Genomic DNA, 11,765 nt, shown 5'->3' on the forward strand with positions numbered 1-11,765 from the left:
AGCCAGCCAACATAGCTAAACTGTTAAGCTCCAGGCCAATGAGAAAACTTGCCTCAAAAAACAAAAATATTCTCCAGTACCCAAGGTATAATAACAAAAGCTGGTTTATAGCCTCAGTATATGCACTCATAAACATATACACATGCATCAGTCTACACAAAATAAAAATGTACACACACACATATATATCCATATACACACCAGGCACACAAGGGGGAGCTAGAAAAAGGGAGTGCAGAAGACGGGTGTTATCCAAGTATGCAGTGTGTGCGTGTACGATATTTTCAAAAATAAATAAAAAATAACATTTGAAAAATAATAATATAAATTCAACTAAAATAAATAAATACACATCGGCAGTGCAGACACTTCCAGGATGAAATTTGTTAAGGAAAAATGTCCACACACTTCTCCTCTGCACTGTACACCACTGTGTCCTCTGAAGTGTACACCACTCTGTCTTCTGCAGTGTATACCACTCTTTCCTCTGCTGTGTATACCACTCTGTCCTTTGCAGTATACACCACTGTGTATTCTTCAGCATCTAGCCCTGTGTCCATTTACAGAATTTGACACTGCCTCAGAGGCACATAGTCATTGCCTAGGGTCACAGGACAGAAAGAGCAGGAACCAAGTCATGTTTGTGCTTCCCTGGTATCTGTCTTGTGTTTAAGTACACACATTAGGGTAAATATTTCCTAGTTTTGTAGTGTGGGTGAGTAATATCTTTTTGGAGATGCTTGGTTTGCTGAGTGCACATATGAATAGCAGCTTGCAGAGGATTAAGTGAGATTTGCAGCTACTGGTCACAGTGTCTGGTCTGTATTAAATGCTCAGAACTGGTTTCACTGACACTTTACTTTTCTTCTTTGTCCCTAAACTATTTTGTGGCCTCAGGCAAGACAACTTATTTCATATGCATCCAGCTCTGATCTTGGACTTGAGATTTCTTGCTACATAGCACATGTGGAAAATTAAATTTTAAGATTTGCAATTGAGCTCATGAGATTTGGAGAAAACACTCAATAATTTATCTAGGTTATAAATAAACCAAATATCCACCTTAACCCTTACCCTACAGATCTATTAAAATGCAAAGAAATATATAATATAATATAAATATTTGTAATCTGAGTGCTTTTTGTAAGAGTCATTCAAATGATAAAATTTTGGTTCAGCTAAAAAGCACACTATATGTATTGCATAGACAGAGAGAAGAGAGTTGCCTTCTTGTTAAAAAATATTCACAAGTAGAATTGTAAAGTAGAGCTTAAACATCCACAGTGAAGTAAAGAAAAAATTCCATTCTGATGCTCCTTGAAGAAACCATAACATGCTATGTCATGATACTCTATCCCATTTTTATTTTCTGGATGCCCATGCTGGTTTCTGATGTCTGTCATTAATGCTGAGTTGTCCCACGCTTAGATTCCATGACATCTTGTGTACATCTACTTGATGACCTTGTAACAGCATATTGGCATATATAAAAAGCATGCTAAGTATAAAGAAGCTCTTCCAAATAACACAGGAAAATTCATATTTGGTTTAATAGTATAATTCATACTATCAGGAATGATTTTTATCTGGTAACTTTAAACAAGAAAAATAACCCAGGATCTCTTCCTAAGGAGTGGTATTTTTCACACTGAACTTAGTCTTCTTGTATAAGACAATCATCCCCAGGCCAACCTGATGCGAATCCTCAATTAAAGCTGACTTTCCTAAAATTCTAGGTTATAGAAAGTTGATATCTGAACTTAACAACTATTGTAATATGAGCGGCGGGGCTACGTTCCTGGCACTCGGCCGCCCACATGGCTAGCTTTACCCGAAATAATTACATGGAAACTATTCATTTAAACACTGCTTGGCCCATTAGTTCCAGCCTCTTATTGGCTATCTCTTACATATTGATCTAATCCATTCCTAATAATCTGTGTAGCCCACGAGGTACATTACCAGGAAATATCTTAACCTGCATCTGTCTGGAGTGGGAGAATTATGGCAACCCCCTGGCTCAGCTTCTTTCTCCCAGCATTCTGTTCTGTTTACTCCACCTACCTAATTTTCTTTCCTATTAAAGGGCCAAGGCAGTCTCCTTATTTGACCAATGAAATTAACACAAAACAGAAGACTCTCCCCCATCAAACAACCACATTGGAGAATGCAGCTGGTTCATGCCAGTGAGGAGAAAGATGTGCCATGAGTCATCTGCAGCTGTTGAATCACAATTGTGTGCCATGCAAACTCGCAGTTTCGCCATTTACCCTGTCTGTGCTCTGACTAACACTGACAGCATCCACAGAGGTATTCACTTCTAATAGTTTTCACATCTAAGCTTTGTTACGCAAATGGCCACTCTGAAATTCTTTCTCCCAGGGTCCAGGATGTGAAATGGAATGACCAGTTTGTGAAACCAAGAGTGGATTCCTAAATATTAACACATTAGTGTGTGGGCATACCCTCTGATGTCCTCCTGGCTGGAAGCTGGTGCAGCACCATGTGGTCACTATCTTTCCCAGACATTGCTGGATGCAAAGCAACAGCCCCGAGTCCTTGAACTGTCATCCTAGGTTGATCTCTGGCTGACCATCTTCATTTTGTTCACACAGGCTTTCTCCACACACAAAACAATTCCATTGATTGGGTTTCAGTTTACTAATTTGCAATCATTTTCACCACTGACTCCCTGAGATTACACCTGGGTCACCTTGGCAGATGCTGTGGGAGACCACAGCCTCCTCAGTTCCACACTAACAGCCGTTTTGCTGCATTCAAACATGCAGGTCTAGCTACTGCATGGTGAATTTACCAGAAATATCATTTGGAAGTATTTTAGACTTCTGAGATATCTCCTTGCTCCACCCAGAATTAGATGGTTGAAGGAAATTTTATTACTCTAGCATGGTATTTCTTTCTTGGTGTTAGTCCTTTGAATCCCCATATATATTAATTCATATTTTTCATAAACATAAATTTAATATACAAACCAATGTTGCCTCTTATAATTAATTTAAGACTTTGTAATATTACAAAAATAGTAATAAAAATAACTGCATACTTTTTCAAAGTTGACGACATGCCATATATGATAGCTATGAAGATTATTTGTTAACTCAGTTAGCAATCTCCAGAGATAGCAACCCCACCTTTCTTCATTTTTAAAAATAAAATAAGGACCTGAATTTCGAAGAGGCTGAATGATTTAGAGTCTCTAATTAAGAGATGGCAAATGTGTGATTTGATTATCCTGTTCCATAATAAAAAATTAGTTAAGGATTTATTACAGTTAACATCCAGACTGTGACAGTGCTAGTAGAAAAAAAAGACTTTAGGAAAAGCTGTGTGTGTTAAACGCATGAGGAGCTCACAATATGAGTGCTGTAGATGTGCGAAGGAGGAGCATTAGTTCTTTTCCCCTTGTATAATGAAAATTATGTGCTTTGAACACACAGTCATTGGGATTATCTCCAGTAAGCTGTGTGCTTTTGCAGGGGCTGTGGAAACACAACAAAAGGGATGACATTGGGACGGATATGAGGAGCAGACTGCTCCATCAACTCTGTTCTGAACCTCACCTAATCAAGGGCTCCAGAAAGTTCTCTGGAAGAGGCTAAGGGATCTCTCTGGGTGGGGCAGTGTGAGACTGGTGAGTACTGCCTCCCTCACCTCCCTGCAGCACATGAGTTACTTCACTGATTGGCGTAATAAGGCAACACATGAAAGGAAAGGTTTATTCTGGCTCCCAGGTCAAGGGAAATGTTCAACACGGTGTCAAAAGCTTGAGGCAGCTGGCCACAGTACAGTCAGGATGCAAAGAGGTGAATGTTGGTGCTCAGCTCACCCTTCCCCTTCGCTCTGTGTGGACCCCCACGACATGGATTGGTCTTTGGCTCTCAGTTGACTTAATCATATTTGTCTCCTGGGTGATTCTAGATCCTGTCAAGCTGGTTATCAGTGTTGAGCATCACATATGCTGTGCTATCATGTCAGTGAGTGGGAAGTTCTCTACATGCTCTGAATGACCAGAGCAGCCCACTTGGTATTGGATCTGTTGAAATCAGCAAAATTATAAATATCTCCTTAGTCATTTTGCTCAATCTGTCATAATATATCCTCTAAAGATTCTAAACTGGGATTCTAGTCAATATAATAATGTATAAAACAAAAATCAAGGTATTTTGATGCTGCTCTATTTGCTAATAGCATAAAAACAGCCACAAGTCAAATGCTCATCATGGAAAGTTGGCAATAAGTAATGATAAAAGCAGAATTATGGAGGACTTTAAAGTCATCAAGGTGCCTTAATTTGTATGTTGCTTTAGTGAAGTCAAGGAAAAGGTTTATAAGAAATTTTTTCTGGAAGTAGAAAGTTGGAATATAATACACTTAGCTTGATAAATGTTTAGCAATAAATACTGAGTTTCTATAAAATGCTTATATTTAGGAACATCCTACACATCCAATCATATTCCACAGGAGTATTTTCCATGTGGAAACATATTAGTGGTTACACCATTGATGAAAATGACACTCATTCCCATGACTACAGTTGACTGCCAATAATCCTTTCAGGAAGGGTCACATTTCATGTGTTCCTTCTTCATCCATGATGATTTTCAAGGCTGATATTATTCAGGTCTTACATACTGACTGCATCATTAGTGAAATGGCTAGACATGTACAAATAGCACCTTTTCCGTGCATTTCTCTTTCTTTGACTCTTATATTTTTCCTACTACATCTTCTGTGATGTTCTTTGATCCTTGGACAGAATGATATCTCTGTTCCATTTAAGAATGAGCAAACTATATTTTTGGTTGTGAGCCTAGCCTTTAATGGCTGAGTCATCTCTCCAACCCAAAGAAAAACATATATTTATCCTCCTAGATATTGGAAGTAGACAAAATCTCTGGGCAAAAGTTGGGAGCACGAGGGTGGGGGTAGGCTGGGGGGAAGGAGAGATGGGGAGAGAGAAGGGAGAAGTAGAGGATAGGAGGGACCTTGGGGGAATGGGATGGTTGAGATGGAGGAAGGGTGGATATGGGAGAAAGGAAGAAGATATCATAACTGAGGGGGCCATTTTAGTGTTGGCAAGAGACTTGGCTTTAGAGGGGTTCCTAATTGTCCAAGGAGATGTCCCCAGATAGGTCCTTGGGCAGCAGATGAGAGGGTGCCTGAATGCCACACTGATGAATATCTTGCATATCACCATAAAATCTTCATCCAGCGATGGATGGAGATAGAGACAGAGACCCACACTGGAGCACTAGATTGAGCTCCCAAGGCCCAGATGAAAAGCAGAAGGAGGGAGAACATGAGCAAGGAAGTCAGGACTGTGAGGGGTGTGTTCACCCACTGAGAAGATGTGACTGATTTAATGGGAGCTCACCAAGGCCAGCTGGACTGGGACTGATGGAGCATGTGATCAAACCGGAGTCTCTGAGTGTGGCTGACAATGAGGGCTGACTAAGAAGCCAATGATAATGACACCGGGTTTTGATTCTACTGCATGTACTTTTTTTGGAGCCTAGTCTGTTTGGATGCACACCTTCCTAGACCTGGATGTAGTGGGCAGGGCCTTGGACTTCCCACAGGGCAGGGCACTGTGACTTCTCTTAGGACTGGAGAGGAAAAAGGAGGGGGGAGTAGGAGGGAAATGGAAGGAGGGGAGGAGGTGGAAATTTTAAATGAATAAATAAATAAATAAAATTTAAAAAAAAGAAAAACGGATCAGGAGAAAAATGAGCAAACTACATTCCCACTCTCAACTCTAACATTTCTACATTGCTCCTACTCTAGTAGGTAGCCTCTCACTCTGTCTTGGGCAAGTAATTATAATTAAATTCAGTGGCCAAACACAAAATGAAGACATGAAAGTAAAAGGGGGTTTACTCAGATGGGCTCCAATAGGGAGCACTGGGCTCAGAGACAGGAATGGAAAAGTTACCAAAGTTCATTATAGAAATGTAGGAAGCTATCAAACAATTAAAAATAAAAATATTTTACACATGGGCTAGATAGATGAAATTCAAAGCACTGGTGAGGTAAAAACTTTTTTATTCATATATTCTGGAATCTTTGAATATCATAATAAAGGTGTATTTCTTTTTAAATAAATATTAAAGTTACAAATTCAGTGAAATCATTAACCTTATGCATCATTTGAAGGGTGGCAGAGTAGGACTTAGAAGTGTAATGAGGCTTGAAGAGCAGATAAAAGATTAAAGGGCTCATTTTGTAGAATCTGGTCTGAGTGTGGGCTACACTTATAGTAAACGCTGGGCGTCACTGGCTCCCCACATTATTTATGAAGGCAGGTCTTCTTCATGGCCTGGAACTTGCTGACTTGGCCATGCTCCACATATTACTAGGGCTTGGTGTCTCTGTAGGACTTGAAAGATGACAAATGCAGACAGAAACCTCAGTCTACATCTTCATTTCTGTGTGTGTCTAATGTTTATAAATATGTGGGTTTACCTGTATGTATGGATGTGCTTGAATGTGTGTACATATGTGAGCAGAGTCCACATGTATACTTTTGGATTTCATTTCCTTGGAAGTTTCCACCTAGCACCAGGATGTGTCCTGTGTTCACGGACTCAACCTTGATGCGCATGACTCCTCATGCCTGGTTCATTTACATGATCACTGGAGACGAGACTTAGGTTCACATGCCTATTCACCAGGTACTTTGACCCTGAGCTATCTCCGTGGCCTCATCTTTGTTTCTTACAAACTTTAGAAGGATGTGCCACAGAGCTTAAGTCAATCATAGCTAGTCATACTGAGTATGTTCTTTCGGTAGATGATAAGATGGCTGCATCATTGAGTCTATTTCCAGAAAGCTTCTTAATGCTTCTTTACAAAGCACCAAGTAATTCCACTCCATCCAGAATTTTTAAAAGAAAACTTGTACCATTTAGCTATAAATTTCAGTCATTTGTTATAAGGACTCCCTACCTCTGTTTTTCACTTTCCTGTGTCATCTCTGGAGTATGCAATACCATCTACTCTCTTCACTGGCTACACTACAAGTCAATTTTATTTTTAAAACATGTTAAAACCAATCTTGGGCTTAAACAAGCTGTTATAAAGTGACCTTAGGGTGTATATGCTTAAGGGGCAATCAATGATTCAGGCAGCAGGAAGGGTTGGGGGAGAGAGTTTGATAGTAGAAAGACTTGGTTGCTTCTCAAGAACCAGAAAAGAGACAACAAATAAAACACAAAGCAGCACAACCACATACAGGCAGAGAGCAGAGTTAGCCAAGAGGAGATAACAGAGAGGAGTCTTTCCAAGGCCTTCTCTTCACTTGCTCATTCTTTGAACACTGAAAGCAAGGCAGTCTCACAGAGGGCAGACACACTCCTCTCCAACAGAAAGGGCTGATTTGCTGCCAATTCCAGATATGCATGGGAACCCAGTGACTGACAGCTCCCTCAAACACTTAATCACTTACCATTTTGCCCTCTGGGAGAATGGTTCCAAAACAGAGCAAAAAGTAGATTAAAAAACAGATAAACATTAGCAAGTAAAGTGTTCTGATGAGACAGGCTGGCAGAGCTTTCAGATCTGCTTCTGTCCACCTGTCCAGATCAGGAGCTATAAGTGCTTGCAACATGCCTGGAATTTTTTCCTTTTTAGGTTCTGCATCTGGCTTTTTAATTGGATATTGAGGATCAAACTAAAGTTTGATGCTTTCGTGGTGCACACTATCATCCAAGTTATCTCTCCAGTCCCAAGAACCACTTTTGAAATAGATTAGAAAATTAATTCACAACAAAAATGCATACAAAACACTTGGTAGTTAGTTCTTATCATAATGTTAGAGATGAAAAATGTGTTCAACACTGGCTAAGTCTGAATTGGATTTAACCCACCTACCAAAAAAGAGAAGGAAACATTTGTCTAAGAGACGCTCTTCAATCATCATCCATTCATGACTGAAGAATTATACCATAATTAATTTCTGTAATTTCTATACAGTACTTTAAGTCTCTGGGGTTCTATATAATGAAAAAAGAAAAGAAAAGAAAAAATCCCCTAAAAGTGTAATGTTTTTAAAAATAAGAATGACAGTTTCACTGTTGACAATCCAACAGAAACACTGTTTCACAAGAGGAAGCACCAATGGCAAATGCAAGGACTAGAACTCAAAACCCCCAAGTCCTCTGCATTTTCAACAGTGAAGGGAGTGTCTGGAAGGTCTCTGTGAAGGGAACTTCACTTTTATTGGTCCTTGTTTCTAGATGTGAAATCTTGCATTTCAAACTAAGGGTTATCACCAGGGTCTTTATTCACAGACTCAAACCAGTATAGAGAGAAAATATTTAAAATAAAACTGTGTTTGACTTGGGCAAGGGCATTTTTTCTTTTTTATTGATACTATTGAGCTCTACATTTTTGTCTGCTCCCCTCCCTGCCTCTCCCCTTCAACCCTCCCCAAAGGTGCAATAGCAATTTTTAAAGCTTGTCAATGTTCTTAAAAAAAAAAACTAGGTAAAACTATTTAAAGGCTATCAACTTTATATGAGGCAATACAATAATCTGATGATTGACAGAGGGCTCTATAGATTCCATGTAATTGCTATGCCATTTTATATGAAAGATCAGAACATCTGTGCATTTTAGTATGAGTAGTAGGCCAGGAACCAAACACCAACGGATATGTGAGCTGAGTATGTCTTTGACTGATATATCCAGTGGAGGCTTTCTTTAATTTTAAGCAAAATGGTTCTTCTAGAAATGCTAATTGAGTCACATGTATTTATATTTTTCCCCATGTGTCTCTATCTAATTCTCAGCTGCCTTCCCCTTTCAGCAACCATATGATACCCCCTCATTTTCCTAGTTTACCCGATCTCATTGGAACACATGGCAATAAGTGCTCAGTTCCAGGCCTATTGTAATAGAGCAAAGAGAAATCAGTCATAAGCACTGAAAGAAGCCTCACTTAACAAGAAGGAAGATAGATGCTTCTTCAGTGTGACTTCAGAAAGTCTATGAAACCTCTCTGAAATCCTCACTGTTGACCTGCTTCATAATCCCCACATTAGCAGTCTCTGTGGTGGAGTTAAGAGGATCCTTTCACTCAGCTGGAATAGCAAAGGTGCTGCTCAGTCACGTGATATTCACTATGCCATCACCATCAGAATCTCCGGGATAAGTTTTCTAGGATGTGAATATTGTACATGAAGCACTTCAACACTTTTAACTGACATCTTTGTCTAGCATATAGAAAGGATTAATGTGCTCCACAACCCATTTTTTGTCCTAATAATTTTACCCAATAGCCAAAATTGTTGGGAATTTAGAGGGAAAAGATCTTGAAGATTCTAACACCTACTCAGAACAGTGGAGATACAAGAGGAATTATAAGGGACGGAAACAAAAATATTGAAATATGTAGAAATCCAGCTGAGATCTATGTTAACCATAAATGCAGGGGCAGTGGAACCTGATCTATTTGGATTCCTTCAGTTTTGTGCTTTCCTGTTGTCAGCAGACCCTGGAGTTGGGTAGAGAAGTGACAGATGTATTTTCAAATTCTGCCAGATTTGTGGTTAACACAAACACATTACTTTGTGCTCACTGGTATTTCCATAAGAAGTTCTGTGATCTGGGCTTAGTAGATAGCTGATAAGGAAATTGCTTGCCATACTAATATAGAGAAACTGAGGCAGGCAATCAAGGTATAGTAGTATGTATAGTGGCATAAGTTCACAATCCTGGAGTTGGGGAGATGGAGATAGGCAGACCCTTTGCATTTTCTGTCTTACTAACTTAGTCTTCTTGACACCCTCCTGGTTCTAGTAAGAGACACATCTCAAAATAAAGACAGACAGCACATGAAGGACAGCTGAAGTTGACTTCTAATCTAAACACACACACACACACACACACACACACCGTACACATTCCATCATCCAATCCTACCTCTTTCTATTTCTTCATTTCAAATACCAACAACCCCAGAACGCTTATGTAGTGACTTTATATGCTTACACGTTTCTCAGTTTGAGTGACAAGGTTGTTTCTTTTTTATGTCACACTTGTGTATTTGCTCCACCTTAACTCCCTCTTCTCTTTGAAAATCAGCTCCCCCAAATTCTAGACTCTGGTTCTAGACTGAAAATTCTTAACTGCTACCGAATGTATCATATTGATCTACTCATGACTAAGGAGCACTTCTCCCCTATCCTGTGGATGCTTCAGAGACAGACACTAGGCTTTTCTCTGTCTTTTTCTTGACTAGCTGGCACAGAGTGCTACTCAACCAATACACTTAAAATTAACAATATCACATGCAGCAAAACTTACACTGTCATATAGTATAGTATTTTGGGAATAATATGAAGGTCCTTGGAGTGAAGATTGTCTTAGCTCCATACCTATGGCAACTAAGTGAACAGAATGATACAGAAGTAGATAGGTCTATGATCATGGTTATGGAGTTACAGTCACTCTCTAATAGAAGGAGAGGAGGTGACGTTAAGTTCTCTCTCTTGGATTCCAGACATTACTCCTTCCTGTTTTACCCCATATGAATATTATCTTGGAATCTACTAGAGTACACAGGATGTGGAAGGCCTCATGAAGCGGAGACTCCAGGATGTGGTTTCTATAAGGTTATTATTCATGATTGGGTATGACTTTGGAGTGACAAAACTGTTTGGATTCACTCATGTTTCTCTAAGTGCTGTAGAAGTAAGTTTAGTAAACTCCTTGGTTCCCTTACTGAGACTTGGAAGAAATTGGCTCTTGGAACTGTCACTGGTTCCCTAACTCAGGTGAAGAGATATTTGGGAAACTCCTAGGAAAGTTAACTAAATGAATTTTTTTTTCATAATGTTATGTCCTAGAAAACACCCACCACAGGATACAACTTCTTCTCAAGGCATCAGTGAAATTTGGAAGAGTTGACTCCAATTTTAGCCTCTTTTTCATTAGCAGAAACATGTGAATGTCTAGATCTCTTCTCCCTTAGACTTTACACGTACTTGTTCATCATGGACTCTATTGGGTAAAGCGATCATCCTAATAGGGACTTTCAGCCCTTTCCTTTGGGTCTTAGTAGGTTGGATGTGGTGGTTGAATGAGAACATCAACCATATGCTCAGATATTTGAGTGTTTGGTTCCTAGTTGGTGGCGCTGTTTGAGTAGGTTTAGGAGATGTAGACTTGATGGGGGGCCATATTTTAGGTTTCAAAGTTCCACACCATTTCTACTTTGCTCACTGGATTCTCTGCTTGTAGTTTAAGATGTGAGTTCTCAGTTTTGTGTTTCAGCCACCATGCCTGCCTGCTGCCAAACTTTCCTACAATTACAGTAATACACACTTATCCCTCTAGAAGTATAACCCTTAATAAAATCCTCTTTCTCTAAGCTGTCTTGTGCATTTTATCACAGCAATAGAGAGAAAATTAAGACAGCTGTTGAACAAGACCTGTATTTAAAAATGCTGATAACCCTAAGAAGAGTTGCTTATTTCATAAAGAAATAGAAGGATTTATGAAACATGTGTTAAACTATATGATACTAAAAGGTCTTGCAAGTACTGAGGAAATGAATCATTTAGCCAACTGAGTGCTGTGCAAGCAAAAAACCTGAATCTGACATCCAGAACCCAGCTAAAATTAAGCTGGAGATGGCAGCACATGATTATAATCCCTCTCCTCTGTAGAGTAGAGACAGGTGGATCCCTAAGGATGACCAGCAAGCTGACCGTGCTAGATAAATGAGCTTCAGGACAAACCGA

The 11,765-nt window shown here is 39.5% G+C and overlaps 1 protein-coding gene across 2 annotated transcripts in view; it reads right to left on the reverse strand.

Moving 5' to 3' along the window:
- The window catches only part of Cntnap5 (contactin associated protein family member 5), a 964,156-nt gene that overhangs the window by 157,320 nt on the left and 795,071 nt on the right, over window positions 1–11,765 (reverse strand). The gene's annotated exons all lie outside the window — the stretch shown is intronic.

Source organism: Microtus pennsylvanicus, chromosome 10 (genome assembly GCF_037038515.1).
Source record: "Microtus pennsylvanicus isolate mMicPen1 chromosome 10, mMicPen1.hap1, whole genome shotgun sequence".
NCBI classification, from domain to species: domain Eukaryota; kingdom Metazoa; phylum Chordata; class Mammalia; order Rodentia; family Cricetidae; genus Microtus; species Microtus pennsylvanicus.